The 5590-nt window shown below is 38.8% G+C and overlaps 1 long non-coding RNA gene across 1 annotated transcript; it reads left to right on the top strand.

The window, feature by feature from the left end:
• Positions 1-1389: 1389 nt before the first annotated feature.
• Positions 1390-5368, top strand: LOC114773083 (uncharacterized). Its single transcript, XR_003744209.1, has 3 exons — positions 1390-1428; positions 1665-1682; positions 4991-5368. It is a non-coding gene; the product is annotated as an uncharacterized LOC114773083 (long non-coding RNA).
• Positions 5369-5590: the final 222 nt, after the last annotated feature.

The following is a 5590-nucleotide window of genomic DNA, read 5'->3' as shown; positions in this document are numbered from 1 at the left end:
AAAAAAGCACGAGACTGAAAAAGGGATGAGGAGACATAAGCAGGGGACATTTTCTTTTTAGGAAAATTCTTCAAAATACAAACAAGCGAGAAAGACGTTACGGAATACAGATCGGTCCACTGTTGCAGAGCAAGTTGCAGAGGGCAAATTTCTGGTTCCAAGGTTTAAAAAGTATATTTTTCCTTCTAATGTATTCTATGCTTATTAAAAAAATGTTAATATTGAGAGCGCAATTGAGAATCTCACGGCAACCTAGAAGCTTGTCGGGTTCCAAAATAAAAAATGTCTTTTCTTGGTGACTTAAACAAAATAATAAGTAAATAAATGACGGTTCTTCAAATAGGATGATAGGATCATTTCCATTCAAAGCAAAATAAATATGTGTATCAGTAAACAGAAAGGTTTCCATCTTGTGGCTCAGTTCTTTACATCGAACATGAAATTTGAAATGGAAAAGCAAACAAAAGCATAATAATAAAGTTTATTGACATTTTTTTTGCCATGCTTTTAACAATAGAGTGGAAGACAACATTTTACTCTGAAACTTTGTTGAGTAAAAAAAAAAGAGGAGAGTACTACCCCTGCTTGTCTAGCTGTTGGTATGGCCCTCCCTACTCTGGCCTTAGTTTAGTGATTTCTGGCGTAGGAATGTGAAAGGTCCAGAAGGTAGACTTGGAACCTGCTTATGGGTTCCAAGAAGAACCCATGAATGCCCACCTCATCAGCACTTGCCTTGGCTAAAGTGGGAGATTTTTGTTTGTCATGTCCCAACACACTATTTGTTTTCACACGCTTTTAGTGAACTTACCACATTTCAAACACGCTGTTGAATAATTGTCCTCCTGCAGATTCAGGACAACTTCCCTGGGGCCAAACTCACTCATTTAGGTGACAGATTACAAACTCTCTCTGTGCAGCGTAAAAAAAATTCAAGCAAAAATTTGCAGAATAATAAGAAAATACATTTTGGCTGCAGAGGATTGAACAAGCGACATGACCCATATACATACATACACACACACACACACACACACACTTGAACACACGTATTGCAGAAGGCGGCTAGCCCTGTAATAAATGAACTGCCACGCTGCTATTTCAGCCTGTCACGCTGGAATAACACACTGCTGTAGGTGCAGCTGCACCCTGATCAGATGTTCCCTTGCGTGTGGTGTCAAGCTGGTGTCTGCCTACCATCACACACACACACACACACACACACACACGCACACACGCTTGCATGTCCACACCCCCTCCCAGAGTTAGTGGCCAACCCAGTCCACAGTTTTAACTGGGCGGAAAAAAGGGTTCTCTTAATCATAACAGCATGAAGATGAAGATGACAGCTCGCCTCCTAAAACAGCATGAAGATGAAGATGACAGCTCGCCCACTAAAACAGGCCAGAGTTGAAGCTAAATGAGAGAAAGGTGTGTTAACAAATAGGTTTATTATTAATTAATTTGAACTATTCATTCATGTTCATTAAAAATAATAACTTTTTTATTCAACATTTTGAAGTGAATTGTTGAATTAACCAGCTAACCAAACTTAATAATGTAATTAGAGCCTATAAAATATGGAAAAAAGTGAGTAACATTCCAAATTGTTTCATGAAGTAAAAATGTGAAAAAGCACCATATAATTTATGTTTTTTTTATTTTAGGCCAAGGATGAGCCAAATGTACTACTGGTCTACGTTTACATTTACTGCATTTATCAGATGCCCTTTTCCAGAGCAACTTACAATCAGTAGTTACAGAGACAGTCCCCCACTGGAGCAACTTAGAGTTAAGTGTCTTGCTCAGGGACACAATGGTAGTAAGTGGGGTTTGAACCTGGGTCTTCTGGTTCATAGGCTGATTATATATATATATATATAATCTGCCTTGAGATGTGTATGGCAGTGTTTGAAAGTGAAAGTGATTGTCATTGTGATGAACTGCAGCACAGCACAAAGTGACACAACAAAATGTGTCCTCTGCTTTAACCTTGGTAAGCAGTGGGCAGCCATGAAAGGCGGTTTGTGGTTCAGTTACTGTGTTGAACTAATAATTGGCAACCTGTACCACCTCCCTATTGCACGTCCTGCCACTTACCAGCGGCTGGAATGCTTCAGGTTTTCAGACCCGTCTGGGCATTTGATAAAAGTGACTTTGTCCCCAGTCCCCGTCATTAGCACCTTATCCATCTCTGGCTATTTTCCTGTAAGATAAATGACTGCGCTTAAACGCAGCAATATTAATGCTTCTTTTATTTTGGGTGACCACAGACAGGCCTTTGTGGTCTCACTAAAGTGTAAAGCGTTGGGCAGCGGATCAGATTTTCACTCACTGAAATAAAAAAAGTCATTTGCACCTATTACTCTTACTCCCAAAGCACCCAGAAACTTTCACCAACATTAATCTCCAATAGGCTTTGATGACAGTAATTTCATCCGTTAAATCAGATCTTGACAAATTAAGACCCTTCCCCCCACTTTACAACAAAAAAATACATCCTCTGGGCCCATTTAATGGCAACCTTGCAACAAAAGTAAATTGGCAAAAATGAGACAATTTCGGTTGACGTGAAATTATGATTAAATAAAAATCTCCAGCCGGCCTAATATAGGAGCACTTTGTGTTGAAGCGTTGTGGTAAAAGCGCTGCAGAGCTTAGCAATATAAATAAAAGGAAATTAATTAAATGTAGGGTGGTTGGTTTGGCGCCATGGAAAGAATACACAATTTGGGAGACCATGCCAAGCCCCCAAAATGGACAAAATGAAGGTGATCCGTCATATTTTGCTGCTTTTTGACAGTGGGCATACGAGTATTTAGGTCGCCTGAGCAATTTAGACAAATTGGACGAAATTGGAAATGTAAACAGAGGGAGAGGTCCCCCAGCATCTCTCGCTCTCCCTTTTTCTTTTTCAAGTCCCCCCTTTTCACTCCGTTTTTCTCTCACCCTTTTTTTTCCTTGAGTGTTCGTAAGGCAAACGTCAGGTTAAACACTTACCTTTAGTTTCTTGGACCATGAGGAATGATTAATAAAGAAACACTCATGCAAATCGTAGTGGTTGGAATCCAGGGGTTTTCGGTGATGTATGAAGGTACAGTTATATGCAAACAAATGATGCATTTTAGAGTATGAGTTAACTGTAGGAATAAATCATTTCTGTGTATGTTTTGGGCAGGGGTAGGTGCATATACATTCAGGAATATATTGAGAATCATCACATATCACTTAAGAAACCATGAGACCTTTTTTTGCCGCCATGCACAATGACATGCTACGTAGGGTTAATGATTTATACAGTTTTTAAATCCGGGTTACCTGGACATTCGAAAAAACCATAACTCAATTATCAGGGATAACTATGTTGAAAAATGGCGTGATTGCTCAATTCTGAACACATTGCATTCAATGAATTGAGCACTATATTACATGAGTAAGAAGACAAATATATATTTGAAATGCATGTGTATCATTATTTGTTCAGTTCTCTTTTGCAAACTTGGTGAATTTGTCAGTCACTTTTTGCATATCAGCATCAACATAAATAAAACATTAATTTCGATTTTTTTTTTATGACTCTCTTTGATAAGTTTATTTTTAAACTGTAACTGGTAACTGTAATTAAACATGGCCTTCATAAAATATAACAGAATGAATATAGAAAGCTTAATTTTTCTAATTTTGAGAATGCATTGCTATGTACATCTTCCATTGCTGCTTAAGAATCATGAATGCATGGTAACTACCATGTAAATTAGTTTCAGTATGTTTTGGTTTGGAGTAACAATTATCTATGAAACTGAAAATAGACCGCCAGAGCAGTAATTGAATGTGGTTGCATAAATGTCAGAGGCATTATTTAATTGGAACAAAAAAGGGCCTGTTGGAATATACTGTGATATGTTCCTTGGTGACACTGTGGCGTGCTGTTTTAAGTTCTAGATTAACCTGTTAATGGCAGGAAATAACACACTCGTCTATGGACCAGAATTTTGAACCCCACCTACTTCCATTGTGTACCAGAGCAAGGGGAACTGTAATTTGCTCTGGATAAGGATGCCTGATATATGCCGGTATTGTAAAACGGTATTGTTACATCTTTTACCTTTAATCTTTTATCGTATTGTGGGATTCTATGTGATTTCCACCACAAAACATTTTGAGTCGAGGACTATCCTACCCATAGGAACCATTGACCAGTTTGTGAAAACCCTGGTACTCTGGTTAAGGCATGGAGATAAAAGATTGTCTGCAGAAAGAAAGGCTTGTGAAACTCGAGAGTAGATGTCCTTCTGAAGTTCGCTGTTCCCAAGGTAGATGTTAATGGAAGCCTGGAAATGGAGCATTGTTTCAGGAACCCATGGTAGTGTTGCACTAGACTGTATAGTTCTGCTCAATCTATTTCTTTCCCAAATCATGACAAAAATTGACTCATTAACTAAATCAGTGGTTTCCAAACTTGGGTCCAATCTAGAGATTGCAGGGAGTCCACACAAATTCATCTCAAAATGAGTACATTTATAAAATCCCAATAACACACCCAATAAGATGATGAAAACTCTGTATAATCCTCTACTCTATATAGCCTGCAGTGTAAAACAAGAAGAATAAGAACAAAAACCTTCAACTGCTGTGTATATTTTGCAAAAAAAAGTTTTTAATTAATCACGTTAGGAATTAATTGGGGTTGGGGGGTCCTGGCTTGTCTTGGACACCGGCAGGGAGGGCTTCAGAGACAAAAGGTTGGGAACTTGTCTCCATTGCTGTAAATATGAGCTTTTTTCCACTCAGCAACACGGTTAACTTGGAACTATAGTTGGAAGGTCAAGATTAGAGCAAATCTAGTAAATATTGTAACTAATTAAATGTCAAAACACTAATAATTAAGCGGGTCAGTATAGGAAGATGTTCCACAACGAGCTGAAGGCCCGTTAGAACTCTAACGTGTCTTGTTTCTCCCCCTCCCCTCCCTTTCCTCCACCTTCCCTGCCAGATCTGTCATACCTCATTGAAGCTTCGTGCCGCTCAAATCAAGTGTGATGGGCTGTTTGGACAGAAAAGTGTGCAAAAGGTTGGAGATGTGTATCACTTCCACTCGAACGTGCCCGCTTGGTCGCTGAGACAGCAGCCAGACGAATCGGAGGGAGTCTATCAGCGCTTCGTTTCAGAGGATCGGGTAAACATTATACTACTGAGGGCTGATGTGTGTGTGCGTGTGTATGTGCATGTGTGTGTGTATTGCATTAAAGCAGTAACCACCCTGGAGATCCAAGACTGCAGCCAAAATCATGGGTCATTAAATTCAAAGTATAAAGGGGTGTGAAGTTTTGTTACTGTCCAAGGTGCAACAAGGTGTGGCAGGTACCGAATTCAGGGCCGTCATGGTAACTGCTGTACTGACTAAGCAACTGCAATGTTCATATTGAAAAAAAGTCATTAAATGCAGATCTCAGATCTATTAAACTGCTATTTAAGTTATACAATAATGGCACAGGAAATCATTTGTTGGCAAACATGGCAATAACTCAAACAAAATTATTGTTTATGTAATATATATATGTAGTTTATGTAATGTATTTGTTTATGTAATGAC

Source organism: Denticeps clupeoides, chromosome 2 (genome assembly GCF_900700375.1).
Source record: "Denticeps clupeoides chromosome 2, fDenClu1.1, whole genome shotgun sequence".
Classification (NCBI taxonomy): Eukaryota; Metazoa; Chordata; class Actinopteri; order Clupeiformes; family Denticipitidae; genus Denticeps; species Denticeps clupeoides.
This window is presented reverse-complemented; position numbering and strand designations above follow the sequence as displayed.